The sequence below is a fragment of the Grammomys surdaster genome, unplaced genomic scaffold (assembly GCF_004785775.1).
Source record: "Grammomys surdaster isolate TR1022 unplaced genomic scaffold, NIH_TR_1.0 194, whole genome shotgun sequence".
Lineage (NCBI taxonomy): Eukaryota > Metazoa > Chordata > Mammalia > Rodentia > Muridae > Grammomys > Grammomys surdaster.
In genome coordinates, this window is record NW_021604639.1 from 3,171,368 (window position 1) to 3,192,671 (window position 21,304).

The following is a 21,304-nucleotide window of genomic DNA, read 5'->3' on the forward strand; positions in this document are numbered from 1 at the left end:
TGGAAGATAATGTTGAGAACAGTGCAGAAGATGAGGGCCTGGCTTGTGAAATTTCACAGGGAAGATTAAAGAAAGACTCTTATCAGGGCTGTTACTATTTTGATTGTGAAGATTCTGTGGTTTTGGTTAGTTAGGGCTGAAGAATCAGCTGTGATTAATAAGATACCTGAACTACTAAAGTAGAACTTTTGCATTACTGGGATTATTGGTGCTGGTTAGCTGGGGCTAAGAAATAAGTAGTGGTTAAGAAGAGACTAGCATCATTGAGATGAAATATTCTGGGAAGTGTTTTCTGAAAGCACAAAGAAGCTGTGTTCCAGAGATAGCCATGTCACCACTTCCTATAGTTGCTTGTGTTCCCAGGATTCAGGGAGTACTGGAGGAAGACACAAGTAGGTCAGTGTGCAGTCACCACACTCAACGAGAGTCAGCAAGTTAGCCTTGCTTAGCACCTTGTACCGTGGGGTGGGTTGGGGGGGCGGTGGTGGAGGCCAGAAGGTGAGGACAAAAACCAAGCTTTAGGAGGAGTTTCTCTTACAAAGGGAAGAGTTGGGAAATGGAGCTACAAAAGCCACTAGGGCCTAGAGGAGCTGTGGGACTATGGGCAGAACCAAGGGGAAAGCAGGAGAAAAAGGCAGGAAGGGACACAATAGCTGGGTGGTGCCTAAGAAAACTGCAAGATTCCAACTGGGGGTTTGGGAGGTTCAGGGGTTAGGTGAAGAGGGCCTACTACAGACCTAAAGACCATGACTGGGGTACCTCTGCCCCCAAGAGTACCAGAGGGGTGCCAGACACCCAATAGTCTCTTCTTCTGGCTCAGGCAAGTGTTTAAACTAACCAAAGGGGGAACTTACCCAACTGTCACTGGTGGATGGGGGTGTCAAGCAATCAGTGAGCTAGAAGGTGAGTTTGTTACAGGAGATGAAAGATAAGATCCCAGTGAAGCTTAGACCCCAAAAGGGAGCCCAGGCACCAGGGGAGCCTTTCCGAATATGGTACCTGGTACAGCTCTGAGGGGAAAGGTATCCTGGCAGTCAAGAGCCAAGGAATACCATAAAGTCACAACACACAACAAACCTCACACAGAGATTTAATGGGAAAGACACAAGACGATGACTGACTGCTCAAGAGAGAAGTGAAGAACTGAGCAGAAGGCAGCTTTTATATAGGGTTTTATTTGGGGGGTGGGCTGGGGGGTAGTGCTTTCCAGGATGGCCTGGAATTTGTGGGATTTTGTGGCCTGATCTTGGGCTTTTCTTTTTCTGTAGGGTGTGGCCTGAGGCCCTCCAGCCTGGAGGGCTTTATACCTTGAACTTTTGATTTTCCTGCTTCTACCTTGAGTCATAGGATGACAGGTGTACAGGACCACACCTGTTTTATATAGTGCTGGGGACCTAACCCACAATTTTGTGTATGTTAACCATTCTGCTAACTGCAGACCCAGCCCTAGTTATTTGTGTGTGTGTGTGTGTGTGTGTGTGTGTGTGTGTGTGCGCACGCGCGCGCACCTATTTGTATGGGGACATTTGTGTGTGAGTATGCATGTGTGTGTGTGTCATGCCAAGGGTATCTTTCCTCTACTGTTCTCCACATCACAACCACCACCACCACCACATCATCATCATCATCATTTTTGACAGTTCTAAGGATTAAACCTAAAGACTCACACATGCAAACCTAGGACTATTCCTCTTGAGTTACAGCCCCAGCCCTTGCACCTGATGTTATTCTTTTCTATCTATTTGATTTTATGTGTAGGTGTTTTGCCCACAAGTATGATGTGCACCACAAACATATTTTGTGCCTCCAGAGTTCAGAAGAGTGTGTCAGATCAACCTTTTGGAACTGGAGTTGCTGATGCTGGAGACTTTCCATGTAGGTGATGGGAGTTGAACCTGGGTCTTCTGCAAGAGTACCAAGTGCTCTTAATAGCCAATCCATCTCTCCAGATCTCCTTCTTAGCCTATCTGAAGTGAGAGACAAGGTTCTCACTGATCGCGATCACACTGATTTGCTAGACTCACAGGCTATGAAGCTCTGGGGATCCCCCAGACTCCACTCCCCCAGTTCTAGAGTCACAGATATGGATAGCACACCTAGTTTTTCTGTGAGTACTTGGTATCTGAACTCTTGTCCTCAAGCATTTTACTTTCTAAGCTGGCTCTCCAGCCTCTTCCCCCCCAACCCCCACCCCCATACAAAGCACAAATTTCTCCAGGACTGGATTTCTTTTTCATTGCTAGGTCTCCATGGCCTAAATATAGCCTGGTGCTGAACTACCTCTCATTAAATATTGAGGAAATGAGGGAATGACGGGACTCAAAATGGATCTTCTGTAAAGATTTTCTCTTTTTTAAATTTGAGCTCCCCCCAGCCATGTTTTAAACATTATTTAAAACAAACTTATCCCTGTGAGTCTGACATGGAAAAATACAGGGCCATGAAAACTGAATAACCACCTTAATGTTCTGGTGATAGCTGAGCATATGACTTTGGAAGGATAGAGGGGGGGAAGGCAATCCAGAGAGGTGGGGAAATGTTGAGAGAGGGGGGATGGGTGGGGAGGGGGGAGGGAGGGAGGGAGAGAGAGAGAGAGATTCAAGGTGTGGGTTCAGTGAGTTGAGTGAAATGGCTTTGCAGGTAAAGGTGCTTATTGACAATCCTGAGAACCTAAGATTCCCCAGTCACCACATATTGAAATGACTGAGAGAGAGAGAGAGAGAGAGAGAGAGAGAGAGAGAGAGAGAGAGAGAGAGAATATTTTAAAGTTGGACACCATAGCTAGCAGAACCAAATGAATCCAAAATGTAAAAGTGCGTGTTCTGGCAGCAGCTGAGCCCTTGCCCAGCCTTCCCAAGGCCCTGGACTTCATCCCTAGCTCTGGCAGGTGGTGGTGGTTAGATGACAGAGAAGAAACAGGAATTTGGTGGGATGTAAGCAAAAGTTAAATGAAGGTCTGCAATCTGAACTAACATGCTCTGTGGAAGCCACACTGGTAGTGACGGCCTTGCACACTGACTGACTTATTGACTGGAAGGCCTGTGGATGTTGTAGATTGAAACCTACATTATGTCAGGTATCTTTAGTTTCTGCCTCTTTGTTGTAGCACTGAGGACTGATTGAACCTATAGCCTCATGCTTTCTGAGCACGCATTCTGCCACTGAAGTGTATCCACAGCCTTCATTTTACATTTTATTTTGAGATATGCTTCATTGAATTTTCCAGGGTGCCCTTGAACTTTTTATCTTCTAGCATCAATCTTCTGAGAAGATACAAACCTACACCAATTATGGCCTTCTCATCCCTTTTGATAGCCATTTGCTATCTCTGACTTAACATTTTGGTTACTATTAGGTAAAGCCCTGGAATGTACTGTTAAACTTAGCAGATCATTAGCTTCTACCAATCCCTAAGCTAAAGATAACATCTGTGGGTAAAGGTGGCTCAGCACTGAAGAGCAGTTGCTGCTCTTCCAAATGACCCATGTTTGATTCCCAGCACCCGTATCACAGCTCATGACCCTCTGTGACTCTTGGTCCGGAGGTTCTAGACCCAGGCTGGCTTATGGCCTGGGAGCACCAGGCAGACAAGGGGTGCGCAAACATTCAAGCAGGCAAAATACCAATACACACAACATTTTTTAAATGTTTTAATTTTTTTTTTTTTTAAAAGAGGGATACCTGGAAAGGGTGGGCAGTAGAAGGCGGTCTGGGCAAATAAAATTTTAAAATGAGGGCTGGAGAGATGGCTCAGCGGTTAAGAGCACTGACTGCTCTTCCAGAGGTCATGAGTTCAATTCCCAGCAACCACATGGTGGCTCACAACCATCTGTAATGGGATCGGATGCCCTCTTCTGGTGTGTCTGAAGACATCAAAAGTGTACCCATAAATTAAATGAATAAATAAATCTTTAAAAAAAATTTTTAAAATGAGCTGGGCATGGTAGCACATGTGTATAATCCCAGCATGCTGAAGGCACAGGCAGGAGGATGTCTGAGTTCATGGCCAGCCTAGTCTACAGTGAGTTCCAGGACATCCAGAACTAAATAGAGATACCTTGTCTCAAAACAGACCAAAAAAAAAAAAAAAAAAAGACAGCATTTGAAATCTATAAATGAGACCCCTCTCTTCTACTGTGACCTAGCTGTCCAATGTCCCCACCAAAATATTTGGTAAATGTATTAATTTATGATCTTTATTTGTTCTGTAACTATAAAAGTTGATGTAGCATCTCACAGTCAGGCATAAGTCAAGGTAATGTGAATTCATGTTCTCAGATTATGGCCATTCATACTTATAATAAATTGTTACATTTCTTTGGAGCAAGAACTGTGTTTTCTATCAACAGTTTTGACAACAAACAAGGGGCTTCCCCTTCACTGGAGGAGTCCCCAGGAGCCACGAGGTTGGCGGGGGGGGAGGGAAAGAAATGGTAGAGAACAAAAGACATCTGACCTTCAGGAACTGGAAATACAGATGGCTGTGAACTGTCATGTTCTGCAAAAGCATTACTGGAAACCACACTAAAGTTGAGATGTTGACAGATAGGAAATTTGTAGGTTGGATCTAATTTTTGTTAACCGTCTTGCACTCATTTTTCTTTACCTCTTCCCTCTTCTTTTGTGTCTAATGTTCCCTCCTATTTCTCCTTTCTTTCTCTTTCTTCCTTCCTTCATTTCTTCCTTTTTTTTTTTTTTTTAAAGAAAGCCCAGGTTGGCCTTAAACTAAATATATGGTCAAGACCTGAACTCCTTGTTCTAGTGCCTCCACCTCCCAGGTGCTGGGAAATATAGGTGCATGGCACTACATCAACTTATGCAGTACTGGGAATCAAACACAAGGCCCTATGTATGGCACACAAACATCATTCCAACTGAGCTGTATTCTGGTAAAACTGTCTTAATTAATTTATTTTTTTTTTAGAAAAAGGAAACAGATACTGCTCTCAAAATTATAAATTTGAGCATAAACAGCTAAGCTCCCAGACAAGGAGATGAGCAAGATCCAGATTTTTTTATTTTTTCCTTCTTGCCCATCTTTTGAATCTATCTTTTTCCTAGTGTAAAAAGCAATTTCAAAAGAGATTATAAAACAAATACAACAACACAGGAAATATGGAGGAGCTGGGGACAGAATCCTTCCAGCTTCTACCTGTGTCCCAGAGCTGACCGTGTGCCACAGTTCTCCCCACCCCAATACCACCCAGAAGGAGCTGGTCTCTCAGGAATGACAAACATAAAATCACAGGCTCACAGGAGGGATAAGCTACAGTGAGAGACAGCAAGACCAGCTAACTTCAGAGAGAACTAGATGGCCAGAGGCAAGCACAAGAACATAAGCAACAGAAACCAAGGCTACGTGGCATCATCAGAACCCAGTTCTCCTACCACATTAAGCCCTGGATAACCCAACACACCAGAACAGCAAGACTCTGATTCAAATTCACTTCTCATGAGCATTGATAGAGGACTTGAAGGAGGACATAAATAACTCCCTTAAAAACATGCAGGAGAAAACAGGTAAACAGGTAGAAGCCCTTAAAGACAAAACACAAAAATCCATTAAAGAATTACAAGAAAACACAACCAAACAGGTGAAGGAATTGAACAAAACCTTCCAGGATCTAAAAATGGAAATGGAAACAATAAACAAATCACAAAGGGAGACAACCCTGGAGATAGAAAACCTAGGAAAGAGATCAGGAGTCATAGACGCAAGCATCACCAACAGAATACAAGAGATAGAAGAGAGAATCTCGGGAGCAGAAGATAGCAGAGAAAACATTGACACAACAAAGAAAATGAAAATGCAAAAAACTCCTAACCCAAAACCTCCAGGAAATCCAGGACACAATAAGAAGACCAAACCTAAGGATAATAGGTATAGAAGAGAACAAAGATTCCAAACTTAAAGGGCCAGTAAATACCTACAACAAAATTATAGAAGAAAGCTTCCCTAACCTAAAGAAAGAGATGCCCATAAACATAAAAGAAGCCTAAAAAACTCCAAATAGACTGGACCAGAAAATAAATTCCTCCCATCACATAATAATCAAAACACCAAATTCACAAAACAGAAAGAATATTAAAGGCAGTAAGGGAAAAAGGTCAAGTAACATATAAAGGCAGACTTCTCAGAATTACATCAGGCCGGGCAGTGGTGGTGCACGCCTTTAATCTCAGCACTTGGGAGGCAAAGGCAGGCAGATTTCTGAGTTCAAGAGTTCAAGGCCAGCCTGGTCTACAGAGTGAGTTCCAGGACAGCCAGAGCTACACAGAGAAACCCTGCCTCAAAAAAAAAAAGAATTACATCACACTTCTCAATGGAGACACTAAACACCAGATCTTGGACAGGTGTCATGCAGACCCTAAGAGAACACAAATGCCAGCTCAGGCTACTATACTCAGCAAAATTCTCAATTAACATAGACAGAGAAAACAAGATATCCCATGACAAAACCAATATCTTTCCACAAATCCAGCTCTACAAAGGAAAAAACTCCAATGCAAGGAGGGAAACTACACCCAAGAAAAAGCAAGAAATTAATCTTTCAACAAACCCAAAAGAAGATAGCTACGCAAAAATAATTCCAATGCTAACAACAAAAATAACAGGAAGCAACAATCACTGGTCCTTAATATCTCTTAATATCAGTGGACTCAATTCCCCAATAAAAAGACACAGGCTAACAGACTGGATAGGTAAAGAGGTCCCAGCATTTTGCTGCATACAGGAAATGCACCTCAGTGACAGACAGATACTACTTCAGGATAAAAGGCTAGAAAAAAAAACATTTCCAAGCAAATGTTCCCAAGAAACAAGGTGGAGCAGCCATCCTAATATAGAATGAAATCGACTTTCAACCAAAAGTTATCAAAAAAAAAAAAAAGATAAGGAAGGACGCATCATACTCATCAAAGAAAAAAAATCTACCAAGAGAACTCAATTTGGAACATCTATGCCCTGAATGCAAGAGCACCCACATTCATAAAAGAAACTTTACAAAGCTCAAAACACACATAGAACCTCTCACCATAACAGTGGGAGACTGAAACACACTACTCTCACCAATGGACAGATCATAGAAACAAACTATACAGAGACACAGTGAAACTAGCAGAAGTTATGAACCAAGTGGATTTAACAGATACCTATAGAACATTTCATCCAGAAAAAAAAAAAAGAATATACCTTCTTCTCAGCACCTCATGATGCCTTCTCCAAAACTGACCATATAATTGGTCAAAAACAAGCCTCAACAGATACAAGAAGATTGAAATAATCCCATGCATCCTATCAGATGATCACTAAGGCTGGTCTTCAATAGCAACAAAACAATAGAAAGCCCACATAGACGTGAAAGCTGAACAACTCTACTCAATGATAAGTTGGTCAGAGAAGAAATAAAGAAATTAAAGACTTTTTAGAATTTAATGAACTCATTGATAAGTGGATACTAGGCAAAAAGCTCAGAAAACTCACAACTCACAGACCATATGAAGCTCAAGAAGAAGGAAAGTCAAAGTGTGGATGCTTCAGTCCTACTTAGAAGGGGGAACAAAATAATCATACAAGGTAGAGGGTGGGAGTGACTTGGGAGGAATGCAGGAGGGGAAGGGGGGAAAGAGGCAGAATCAGGTATGGGAGGAGATGGGGGGATGTACAGAGCATCAGAAAATTGAGGAGGTGTGTAGCAATGGGGGATGGGGAACTTGGGTAGCCACCAGAAAGTCCCAGATGGCAGGAAGCAAGAGGCTCTCAGGACCCAATGGGGATGATGTTAGCTAAAATACCTAAAAAGGGGGAGAGAAAACCTGTACAGACCATATCCAGATGTTAGGTATGGCCCAGGGGTAAGGAATGAGGCTACCCACCCATCTCCAAATGTTTAACCCAAAATTGCTTCTGTCTAAAGGAAATACAGGGACAAAGAGTGGAGCAGAGACTGAAGGAAAGGTCATCCAGAGACCATCTCACCTAGGGATCCATCCCATATGCAGACACCAAATGCAGACACTATAACTGATGCCAAGAAGTGCTTGCTGACAGGAACTTAATATAGCTGTCTCCCAAGAGGCTCTGCCAGAGCCTGACCAATACAGATGAAGACGCTTGCAACCAACCATTGGACTGAACATTGGGACCCCAATGGAGGAGCTAGGGGAAGGACTGAAGGAGCTGAAGAGGTTTGCAACCCCAAAGGATGAACAACGATATCAACCAACCAGATTCACCAGAGCTCCCAGGGACTAAACCACCAACCAAAGAGTACACATGAAGGGACCATGAAGCTCTAGCTGCATATGTAGCAGAGGATGGCCTTATCTAGCATCAATGGCAGGGGAGGCCCTTGGTCCTGTGAAGGTTTGATGCCCCAGTGTAGGGGAATACTAGGGCAGTGAGGTGGGAGTGGGTGGGTGGGTGGGGGAGCACCCCCACAGAAGCAGGGGGAGGGGGAATGGGGTAGGGGGTTTGCAGAGGGGAAACTGGAAAAGGGGATAACATTTGAAATGTAAATAAATAAAATAACCAATAAAAAAACAAATACAACAAAAATACATGTGTGTAGTTTTCATATGGGACAAAAGTCCTTGGATGGAAGTCAAGGCTAGCACAGAACTTCCTCAAGAGAATACAGAATGTTCCTTTTCTTCCTACTAATACCTTAGGAAAATAGAGATAACTGTTAACCAAGGGAGGCAAAGACCCTCACAGATATTGATAGTATGCTTTTAAAACTCCCATCACATTAAAAAAAATTCCACCCCAAAATAAAGCTGAATGATGAATAAAATTTCTTTTCCTTTCCCTTTCTTTCCTTTTCCCCTTCTCTCCCTCCTGCTCCTCTCCTCTCCTTTTTGGAGACAGGATCCCACCATGTGGCCTGTATGGCCTGGAACTTGCTATGTGAGCCAGGGTGTCCTCTAATTCACAGAGATCTGCCTACTTCTGCCTCCCTTCCTGAGTCCTGGAAGTTAAAGGGGTATGCCACAAGGCAAGTATTGGGAATCTCTAACTTTCCTTCAAGACAAATCCCAAACAATTTCAATTACCAAACCTCTGGGATATTATATTTTCCTAAAGGCATACAGCACCCTGTTTGCTTATTGGGACATGGCTTTGGAAGCACTCCAGGCTTCTGTGTCCTTCTTTTCAAAGAGCAATGATCTTGAACATGAGATATAGAAAACCTCCAATCACTCATCTTTTCTATTCTTGCAAAAATGAGGCAAGAAGGACTCCACAGGGGAAGACTCCTTTCACAGATACTGTCGAAACTATGGGAAATTTCTTCAACGGGGTAAATAAGAACAGCCACCCTCTTGAAATATCAATAAATAAAAACAGACCAGAACCAAATATAAAGCAGTCCCTCCAGGATCAGATTTCCTGGGAAATAAAACGTACTATATAAGAATACCTTAAAACGGGTGTATGAGCTCTTGCAGTTGTCTTCGTTACATCCTAATACAGGAAACCCGAAGCAAGAAAAGGTGGAGATTTATACAAGATTTTGAGTACTGCCCAAGTCTTTACACAGCTAATAATCCTCTAATTTCAGTTTCTTTTTTTTCTTTCTTTCTTTCTTTTTTGTTTTTTTTTTGTTTTTTGTTTTTTTGTTTTTTCAAGACAGGGTTTCTCTGTGTAGCCCTGGCTGTCCTGGAACTCACTCGGTAGACCAGGCTGGTCTCAAACTCAGAAATCCGCCTGCCTCTGCCTCCCAAGTGCTGGGATTAAAGGCGTGCGCCACCACTGCCCGGCTAGTTTATTTTTTCAATAATAGATCTTTATAGTGTCTTTTGTGGTGTCAAACAGCCATGTTTGTTCACCTCCACCTGAGAAGAACAGTATACTTACATTTGCACAATTTTAAAACTTTTGCAAACAGTAACTGAGATCAAATTTTGGCTAGGTGTTGTGGCTCACAACTGTAATCCTATTACCTGGGAGGTAGAGGCAGAGAAATTGTTGAGAGTTTGATGCTAATTTGATTTAATATCTGAAACCTGAAGTGACTGACCTATTTTGCTGTAATCTGCTACACTTTGTTTCCATCAACTTATTTTGAACATGTTCTTGTGTGAAACTATAAAAATTCAAATAATCTCTTCGACAGTAACAGTCATTCAAGGTAAACTCAGTGTTTCTGGGTCAAGGTCACTTGAATTTGGTTCAGAATAACCTATCTCTTTTCTAGCACGTGTTTTGTATCAACAATTCCTTGAAAAGCAGGAAGTTAAAATAGATGGGGTCCAAGCCTGTGATTTTAGCACTTGGTAGATGGAGGCAAGATATTCAGGAGTTCAAGACCAATCTTTACTTTGGCAAGTTTTGAGGCCAGCCTAGGACACATGAGACGTTGTCTCAAAACAATCAGCGGCACCACCTTTGTGAAATGTTGTCCTTGAAAAAGTTCTCATCCGAAGTTCTATATTTCTAGTGGAGAATTGCCAAATGCCCTAGTAGCTTAGATCCTCCAGACAAGAGTGAGATGTTCTACCCCTACTGATACGTAACAGGAAAGGTTCTGGAAGCTTATTTTATCTCTCATTAATCATTGATAGTAGATTCACTACAGGGTGAATCTCTCACTGCTGAGCAATAAAACAGATTTGTCATGAATTATGTCTTTTCAGTAATGTTGTGCAGTTCCTCCTAGGTTGAATTACAGCACTCTTTTATTATCGTTTTCGTGGTGATGTATGGTCAGACTGTCTTAGATCCAGCAAAGCCAGAGCTCTCTCACTTAAGTTTCTGCCCAGCATCAGGTATATGGAACCCGTGAGAGGTCATAGTGCTATATGCTTATGTACATAGCATCTTACATTTGTTTTCAATGAAATAGTTACCGGCTTTTAACATCTAAAAACAAATCAAAACATCACCAAAAACCCCGATTCATTGGAATTTTTTATGTACAGTGATGACTTTAATTTAAAACATCGCGTCTACTCTGATTCTCCCTTATGCCTTAGCTGTTTAACTTTTTCTTTCCAGTTCAGGAGGGATCAACACTACACCTTTCCACGTAGATATAAACTCCCTACCCATAAGCATGTTTTTTATATAGGGTCCGCTCCTCCCGCCGGTCTCAATCTTGCCTCAACCTTCCCAGTGCTGACTGTAGTAGGCATGAGCCATCACGCCCAGCTATGAACTTTTAGCTCTCGTTTTGGCTGTCCAGATCAACTAGAGTACGCAAATTCGGCTGATCCCGTGGTCCTCCAGAGTTGCAGTTTCAGCATCCCCCATAACAACACATCGCAACAATAGGGTTGGCTTTGGATGGGCTAAACTGTTTTTCATCACTTCCTCTGCAGAGGTGGGACTTCCGGTCTAGAGATACTTCCGCCTAGGGCCGAAAGCTTCATCGCAGAGGGTGCGTGAGGGTCTCTGGGTGTTCACACACCGGCTAAGGGAAGGTGAGTTCCGTAAGGTCGTGGAGCTGAGGTGGCGAGCTGCCCAATGGGGCTGGGTTGCCTCAGTGTTCCTTCTGCTCCGAGACTTCTCTCGCGTCGGCTGAGCGGTGCTGTGGGCTGACCCGGCGGAAGGCTAGTACGCCTGCGCCAGGAGCCCCCCCCCCCCCTTTTTCTGTCAGCTTTGGGCTTGGGTCTCAAGTGATGCTGCCAGGCTGTCAGTGTAGAGGAAAGCGCTCTCTTTTGACGTTTATGGTGGACAGCAGTAGTGGAGGGTGGTGGGCGGGCAGAGGGGAGTATTCAAATTTTTTTCCTTTTTTTTTTAATTGGATATATTATTTACATTTCAAATGTTATCCCCTTTCCCGGTTTCTGGAAACTCCCTATCACATCCTCCCTCTCTCTGCTTCTGCTCACCCACCCACCCACCTACTCCAGCCTTCCTACACTGGCATTGCCCTACACTGGGGCATCCAGCCTTCCCAGGACCAAGGGCCTCTCCTCCCACTGATGTCGTACAAGGCCATCCTCTGCCACATATGCCACTGAAGTCATGGATCACTCCATGTGTACTCTTTGGTTGATGGTTTAGTTCCTGGAAGCTCTTGGGGGTGGAGTCTGGTTGGTTGATGTTGTTCTTCCTATGGGTTGCAAATCCCTTCAGCTCCTTCAGTTCTTTCTCTAACTCCTCCACTGGGGACCCCGTGCTTAGTCCAGTGGTTGGCTGTGAACATACGCCTTTGTATTTGTCAAGTTTTGGCAGAGCCCCTCAGGAGACAGCTATATCAGGCTCCTGTCAGCGAGCACTTCTTGTCATCAGCAATAGTGTCTGGGTTTGGTTTCTTTTTATGGGGTAAATTCCCCAGGTGAGACAGTCTCTGGATGGTCTTTCCTTTAGTCTCTGCACCACACTTAGTCTCCGTATTTCCTCCTGTGAGTATTTTGTTCCCCCTTCTAAGAAGGACTGAAGCATCCACACTTTGATCTTCCTTCTTCTTGAGCTTCATGAGGTCTGTGAATTGTATCTTGGGTATTCCAAGCTTTTGGACTAATATCCACTTACCAGTGTGTGCATACCTTGTGTGTTCTTTTGTGGGTTGCTGGGTTACCTCACTCAGGATGATATTTTCTAGTTCTATCCATTTGCCTGAAAATTTCATGGTCATAGCTAAGTAGTACTCCATTATGTAAATGTACCACATTTTTCTGTATCCATTCCTGTGTTAAGGGACATCTGGGTTGTTTCCAGCTTCTGGCTATTATAAATACGGCTGCTATGGACATAGTGGAGCATGTGTCCTTGTTATATGTTGGAGCATCTTCTGGGTATATGCCCAGGAGTGGTATAGCTGGGTCCTCAGGTAGTACTATGTCCATTTTTCTGAGGAACCGCCACACTGATTTCCACAGTGGTTGTGTACCAGCTTGCAATCTCACCAACAATGGAGGAGTGTTCCTCTTTCTCCACATCCTCACCAGCATCTGCTGTCACCTGAGTTTTTGTTCTTAGCCATTCTGACTGGTGTGAGGTAGAATCTCAGGGTTGTTTTGATTTGCATTTGCCTGATGACTAAGGATATTGAACATTTCTTCAGGTGCTTTTCGGCCATTTGAGTTTCCTCAGTTGAGAATTCTTTGTTGAGCTTTGTACACCATTTTTTAATAGGGTTTTTTGTTTGTCTGGAGTCTAACTTCTTGAGTTCTTTGTATATATTGGATATTAGCCTTCTATAGGATGTAGGATTGGAAAGATCTTTTCCCAATCTGTTGGTTGCCATTTTGTCCTATTGACAGTGTCCTTTTCCATACAGAAGCTTTTCAATTTTGAGGTCTCTTTTGTCGATTGTTGATCTTAAAACATAAGCCATTAGTATTCTGTACAGAAACTTTTCCCCTGTGCCCATGTGTTTGAGAGGCTCTTCCCCACTTTCTCTTCTATAAGTTTCAGAGTATATGGTTTTATGTGGAGGTCCTTGATCCACTTGGACTTGAGCTTTGTATAAGGAGATAAGAATGGATCAATTTGGTTCAGTTGAACCAGCACCATTTGTTGAAAATGCTGTCTTTTGTCCACTGGATGGTTTTAGCTCCTTTGTCAAAGATCAAGTGATCATAAGTGTGTGGGTTCATTTCTGGCTCTTCAGTTCTATTCCATTGATCTTCCTGCCTGTCTCTGTACCAATACATGCAGTTTTTATCACTATTGCTCTGTAGTACAGCTTAAACTCAGGGATGGTGATTCCCTCAGAAGTTCTTTTGTTGAGAACAGTTTTCACTATCCTGGGTTTTTTTGTTATTCCAAATGAATTTGAGAATTGCTCATTCTAACTCTATGAAGAATTGTGTTGGAATTTTGATGGGGATTGTATTGAATCTGTAGATTGTTTTTGGCAAGATGGCCATTTTTACTGTATTAATCTTGCCAATCTATGAGCATAGGAGATCTTTTCATCTTCTGAGATCTTTGATTTCTTTCTTCAGAGACTTGAAGTTCTTATCATACAGATCTTTTACATGCTTGGTTAGAGTCATACCAAGATATTTTATATTATCTGTGACTATTGTGAAGGGTGTCATTTCCCTAATTTCTTTCTCAGCATGTTTATCCTTTGAATAGAGGAAGACTACTGATTTGTTTGAGTTGATTTTATATCCAGCCACTTTGCTGAAGTTATCAGGTTTAGGAGTTCTCTGGTGGAAGTTTTGGGGTCACTTAAGTATACTATCATATCATCTGCAAATAGTGATATTTTGACTTCTTTTTTCCAGTTTGTATCCCTTTGATTTCCTTTTGTTGTCTAATTGCTCTCACTAGAACTTTTATTACTGTATTGAATATGTAGGGAGAGAGTGGGCAGCCTTGTCTAGTACCTAGTTTTAGTGGGATTGCTTCAGGTTTTTCTCAATGTAGTTTGATGTTGGCTACTGGTCTGCTGTATATTGCTTTTACTATGTTTAGGTATGGGCCTTGAATTCCTGATCTTTCTAGGACTTTTACCATGAAGGGATGTTGAATTTTGTCAAATGCTTTCTCAGCCACTAATGAGATGATCATGTGGTTTTTTTTTTTCCTTTTGAGTTTGTTTATACAGTGGATTACATGGATGGATTTCTGAATATTGAACCATCCCTGCATCGCTGGGATGAAGCCCACTTGGTCATGATTGATGATCATTTTTAATGTGTTCTTGGATTTGGTTTGTGAGAATTTTATTGAGTATTTTTGCATCAATATTCATAAATAAAATTGGTGTGCAGTTCTCTTTCTTTGTTGGGTCTTTGTGTGGTTTAGGTATGCCATAATTGTGGTCTCATAGAATGAACTGTGTAGTGTTCCTTCTCTTTCTGTTTTCTTGAATAGTTTGAAGAGTATTGGTATTAGGTCTTCTTTTAAGGTCTGATAGAATTCTGCACTACAAGCATCTGGTCCTGGGCTTTTTTTGGATGGGAGACTTTTAATGACTGCTTCTATTTCTTTAGGGGTTATGAGACTGTTTAGATGGTTTGCCTGATCCTGATTGAACTTCAGTGCCTCGTATCTGTCTAGAAAACTGTCCATTTCATCCAGATTTTCCAGTTTTGTTGAGTATAGGCTTTTGTAGTAGGATCTGATGATTTTTTTTTTAATTTCCTCAGTTTCTGTTGTTATGTCTTTCCTTTTCATTTCTGATTTTGTTAATTTGGATACTGTCTCTGTGCTCTCTGGTTAGTCTGTCTAAGGGTTTATCTATCTTGTTGATTTTCTCAAACCAGCTCCTGGTTTTGTTGATTCTCTGTATAGTTCTCTTCATTTCTTCTTGGTTAATTTCAGCCCACAGTTCAATAATTTCCTGCCATCTACTCCTCTAGGGTGTATTTGTTTCTTTTTGTTCTAGAGCTTTCAGATATGCTGTCAAGCTGCTAGTATATGCTCTCTCCAGTTTCTTTTTGGAGGCCCTCAGAGCTATGAGTTTTCTTCTTAGCACTACTTTCATTGTGTCCCACAAGTTTGGGTATATTGTACCTTCATTTTCATTGAATTCTAAAAAGTCTTTAATTTCTTTATTTCTTCCATGACCAAGTTGTCATTGAGTAGAGAGTTGTTCAACTTCCATGTGTATGTAGGCTTTCTGTTGTTTTTGTTCCTGTTGAAGACCACCTGCCTTAGTATGTGATGGTCTGACAGGATTCATGGGATTATTTCAGTCTTCTTGTATCTGTTGAGGCCTGTTTTTGTAACGGATTATATGGTCAGTTTTTTGGAGAAGGTAATGTGACATGCTGGGAAGAAGGTATATTCTTTTGTTTTAGGATGAAATGTTCTATAGATATCTGTTAAATCCATTTGGTTTATAATTTCTGTTAGTTTCACTGTGTCTCTGTTTAATTTCTGCTTCCATGATCTTTCCTTTGATGAGAGCAGAGTGTTGAAAATTTCCACTAATGTGGTGTGAGGTGCAATGTGTGCTTTGAGCTTTAGTTAAGTTTCTTTTATGAAAGTGGGTGCCCTTGCATTTGGAGCATAGATGTTCAGAATTGAGAGTTCATCTTGGTAGATTTTTCCTTTCACAAATATAAGACATTCTTCCTTACCTTTTTTGATAATTTTTGTTTGAAAGTCGATTTCATTCCATATTAGAATGGCTACTCCACCTTGTTTCTTGGAACCATTTGCTTGGAAAATTTTTTCCAGCCTTTTATTCTGAGGTAGTATCTGTCTTTGTCATTGAGGTGCATTTCCTTTATGCAGCAAAATCCTGCTTTCCTATCCAGTCTGTTAGTCTATGTCTTTTTATTGGGGAATTGAGTCCATTTATATTAAGAGATATTATGGGAAAGTGATTGTTGCTTTCTGTTATTTTTGTTGTTAGAGGTGGAATTATGTTTGTGTGGCTGTCTTCTTTTGGGTTTGTTGAAAGATTAATTTCTTGCTTTTTCTTGGGTGTAGTTTCCCTCCTTGTGTTGGAGTTTTCTATCTATTATCCTTTATAGGGCTGGATTTGTGGAAAGATACTGTTTAAATTTGGTTTTGTCATGGAATACCTTGGTTTCTCTGTCTATGGTAATTAAGAGGCTTGCTGGGTATAGTAGCCTGGGCTGGCATTTGTGTTCTCTTAGGGTCTGTATGACATCTTTCCAGGATCTTCTGGCTTTCACAGTCTCTGGTGAGAAGTCTGGTGTAATTCTTATAGGTCTGCCTTTATAAGTTACTTGACCTTTTTCTCTTACTGCTCTTAATATTTTTTCTTTGTTTTGTGCATTTAGTGTTTTGATTATTATGTGATGGAAGGAATTTCTTTTCTGGTCCAATCTATTTGGAGTTCTGTTGGCTTCTTGTATGTTGACGGGCATCTCTTTCTTTGGGTTAGGGAAGATTTCTTCTATAATTTTGTTGAAGATATTTTACTGGCCCTTTAAGTTGGGAGTCTTCACTCTCTTCTATACCTATTATCCTTAGGTTTGGTCTTCTCATTGTGTCCTGGATTTCCTGGATGTTTTGGGTTAGAAGCTTTTTGCATTTTGCAGGTTTTTTTTGTTTTGTTTTGGTTTGGTTTTTGTTTTTTGTTTCCGAGACAGGGTTTCTCTGTGTAGCCTGGGCTGTCGTGGAACTCACTCTGTAGACCAGGCTGGCCTCGAACTCAGAAATCCACCTGCCTCTGCCTCCCAAATGCTGGGATTAAAGGCATGTGCCACCACTGCCCGACATTTTGCAGTTTTTTTTTTTTTTTACTGTTGTGTTATTTCACTGTTTTCTCTGCTATCTTCTGCTCCTGAGATTCTCTCTTCTATCTCTTGTATTCTGGTGGTGATATTTGCATCTGTGTCTCCTGATCTCTTTCCTAGGTTTTCTATCTCCAGGGTTGTCTCCCTTTGTGATTTGTTTATTGTTTCTACTTCCATTTTTAGATCCTGGAAGGTTTTGTTCAATTCCTTCACCTGTTTGTTTGTATTTTCCTATAATTCTTTAAGGGATTTTTGTGTTCCTCTTTAAGGGAACCTGTTTACCTGTGTTCTCCTGTATGTTTTTAAGGGAGTTATTTATGTCCTTCTTCAAGTCCTCTATCATCATCATGAGAAGTGATTTTTAAATCACAATCTTGCTTTTCTGGTGTGTCGGGGTATCCAGGACTTGCCATAGTTCGAGAACTGGGTTCTAGTGATGCCTAGTACCCTTGATCTTTGTTGCTTATATTCTTGCGTTTTTCCTATTACCATCTGGCTATCTCTGGTGTTACTTGGTCTTGCTGTCTCTGACTGGAGCCTGTCCCTCCTATAAACCTGTGATCTTAGGTGCACTTCTGGGAGACCAGTTCTCTTCAGGCAGGATTTGGGTACAAAGAGCTGTGCCACTGGGTTAACTGTGGGGTGCAGATAGAGACCAGAAGGATCCTGTCTCCAGTTGCTCCGAGGTTCCTGAGCCCTGTGATCTCCTGGCAGGTTCCTCTTTGGGCAGTTTTTGAAGCACAAATGTTTGTCTCACCTGTGAACTTAGAAGTAACAACACTCCTAGGAGACCAGCTTTCTCTGGGCGAGATTTCAGAATTTTATTTATTTATTTATTTATTTATTTATTTATTTATTTATTGAGAGATGGTCTCATTCTGTAATCCAAGGCTATTTTGGAAATATCTGAGGCTGGCCTTGAACTAGCGTCAGCCCTTTTGCTTTGCTTTAGACTCCCAGTGCAATAGCTAGCATGCTTGGCAATAAATAAATTAACTAATTTTTAAAACAAGGATTCACTGCTGGAAGCAGAGCTCACATTTTAGCCCAGGGTGACCTTGAACCCCTGAGCAATCCTCCAGCCTTAACCTCAAGAGCACTGAGATAACATTTGTGAGTCATCACACCCTCAGAATAACATTTTTTACAAAGAGTTTACTACCATTTGGGGATTGTTCTGTGAGTTGTAGTTGAATCCAAAATTAGGGTGTAATTTAGCCATCCCCAAAGAAACAGGCTTGTTGACACAGCAGAGTTTATAAGTGCTAGTGACCAGACTGCTCTCCTGTCTGGTGTGAAAATTAGCCAGGTCCACTGTCCATTGATGTTATCTGCTATCTTTTTATGTCCTTACTTTTAATTTTTCTTTTTTTAAGATTAATTTTTATTTTATATGTATGGGTATTTTGTATATGATGTATGTATGTGCACCACATGTATGCAGTGTACCAGGACATCAGAACAGGGCATTTCAGCTCCTGAGACTGGAGTTACAAATAGTCGTGAGCTGCCATGTGAATGCAGGGTTTTGAACCTGGGTTTGCTGGACGAGCAGCTAGTTCTCTTAACCATCTCACCAGCCCTAGTTTTAATTTTTCTATGTGCTCGTGTTATGGGTGCTGTTGTAAACACAGCTTACTATCTGGAACTTTTGGTTTGTTTGTTTGTTTGTTTTTTGGTTTTTCGAGACAGGGTTTCTCTGTGTAGCCCTGGCTGTCCTGGAACTCACTCAGTAGACCAGGCTGGCCTCGAACTCAGAAATCTGCCTGCCTCTGCCTCCCAAGTGCTGGGATTAAAGGCGTGCGCCACCACCGCCCAGGCTTGGTTTGGTTTTTGTGTCGTCTTTATGTAGTCCTGGCTGTTTTGAAGCTCAGTGTGTAGACCAAATTGGCTTGAAACTTACAGAGAACCTCCCGCCTCTGCCTCTAGAGTTCTGGGGTTAAAGATCTGGGCGACCACACCCCCATGCAGACAATTTTATAAATCATAGTTTTTATTAGGATCTATAAAAATATTCAGAATGTTAAGTTACTGATACAAATCTGCCCTGATGTAGAGAACCTTCTTCCACAATGGCCTTGAGATCATAGGAGTCAGTCATGCCAGACCATTTCCTCCTTGTTTATTACATGCTGCAGGATTTCTGAATCAGTCACTCTACCCTGATCCATCTCATTTATAAATCAGATTCATTTTCAGTGCATCATTGAGAAGGAATGTGGTGTTCTGTGTTGTTCTATGAAGAGGACTTTTTATTTGTTCATAATTGGGTTATAATGCAAAGGAATCAGATTCTTTAGAAGTTGCCTTCTTTTGATGTTGAAGCAAAACCTACTCCAGCTTTGGTTACCAGTGTCATCGGTCTCATCAGAATGGTTTTTGACTTGCTTTGGTAAAGGAGACCACAGAAAGCAACTTGGTGCTGGAACTAGTACACTTCCCATTACTCCTAAAGAGAATTATTAGTTTTCTTCTTCTCCTCCTCCTCCTCTTCCTCCTCTTCTGCCTTGTCTTCCTCTTCCTCTTCTTCCTCCTCCTTTTCCTTCTCTTCTTCCTCCTCTTCTTATTCTTCTTTTTCTTCTTTTGTCCTGGGGCCTCCCTTATACTAGGTTAGTGCTCTACCACTAAACTATACCCCTAGCCCTGGTAAGGTCTTGTCTGTACTGACCTTTAATGTTTGATTCTCCTACCTCAGTCCCAGAGTAGCTTAGAACATAGGCCTGTGGGTCTGGCGGGACTTTGCCTTGTGACTTCCTGGAGTATTGTATTTATCACAGTTGTCTACTAAGACATTTGTTCAGGCCGAACCTTTGGAGTCATTATGACTCAGCATTTTTATGTGTTCATATCAGCTAGTCAAAATATGTTCAGATCTTCAAGCCCTTTCTTAACAACACTCAATCTGTTAAAAAAAAAAAAAAAAAAAAAAAAGCTGTCTCTCATAAGATTACTGTTCCCTAACTACTAGTCACAGTTTTTTCTTCTTGTCAGTTAGCATCACAGAACCTACAGGGATCTTTTTAAGAAAGTAAGATAATCTCTTTTCTTTGTGGTTTCACTTTGCAGACAAGTCTTTCAAGTGGTCCCCAGAGTCCTAAATGACCTGGGCCTGCATCATCCTTGATCTGTCTCTTGCTAACTTTTTAATTGTTCATTATCTACCCTCAAACACATTGTAGCTTCTAAGAGAATCAGATCTCAAGTTTCTCTGCCTGCATGGTCTTCTGTATGGTCATGTGGTTCAGCCTCTTACCTCTCCCGCTGCGTTTTGGAATACTACCTTTCTTGTCCAACTTTCTTCCATCTTTAACAGAGCCACTGTGCTTCTTGTCCTTGTGTTTATCCCTTTCTTATCATGTGATGTACCCAGTTATCTGGTTTATTGTGTTTCTCACCACAAGGATAGATGCTTCCAGAAGGCAGATATTTTTCTGCTCTGCCCTTAGTACCTAGAAAAGTGTCTGGCTTTTAGTAGACAGTTTTAATTATGGATTGAAGGTATTTAGGCTTTTCTACCATAATACATGTTTACAGTGTCTGCCAGTGACCTACAGCTTCTGCCTAATACTTCTTTGTACTTTATTTGTGTGAGTATATGCAAGTTTGTGCGTACAGGGTGGGGCATATTTGTGGTGCAGATGCACATGTATGCATGTGGAGGCATGAAGTTATTGGGTATGTTCCTTGATTTCTCTTATATTTATTGAGTCAGTACAGTATTTCTTGTGGAACCTGGAGCTCACAAATTCCTGTTAACGTAGCTAGCTGGCTTGTTATAAGGATCTATTCTCTGCCTCCCAAGATACTGGGATTATGAGTGGCTGCCACACAAACCCAACACTTGCCTTGGGTCTGGGAATCCAAAATCTTGTGTACAAGTTTACATGGCAAGTACTTTGTCTACAGAATCATCTCTTCAGCCAAGGACTTAGTACTTGCCTTTTGGGGGGGTTGGATTTTTTTTAATTAATTTTTCTCTTTTCACTTCTCTCCAGCTACTTGTTTAAAAGATACATTATTTTCTTTTTCTTATAACAATTAACTTATAATTTTACTGTATATTCTTTATTCAAATCTTGTTAGAATTTTTATCCTGTGAGCAATATTTCTTTTAACCTTTAAGTTACTGATTTTCAGCAAGCTTCCTGGATCATCTCAGCAATTAGGTTTTATATATACACAC

The 21,304-nt window shown here is 41.4% G+C and overlaps 1 protein-coding gene across 3 annotated transcripts in view; it reads left to right on the forward strand.

Annotated features, from left to right (window-relative positions):
* Window positions 1-11,321: 11,321 nt before the first annotated feature.
* Tbce (tubulin folding cofactor E) overlaps window positions 11,322-21,304 on the forward strand; it is a 47,575-nt gene continuing 37,592 nt past the window's right edge. For 2 of the 3 annotated variants that reach the window (XR_003711722.1, XM_028769803.1), the window contains exon 1: window positions 11,322-11,424. The gene's annotated coding sequence lies outside the window, so the exon portion shown is untranslated. The remainder of the gene's footprint in view (window positions 11,425-21,304) is intronic. The other variant, XR_003711723.1, reaches the window with a different exon arrangement.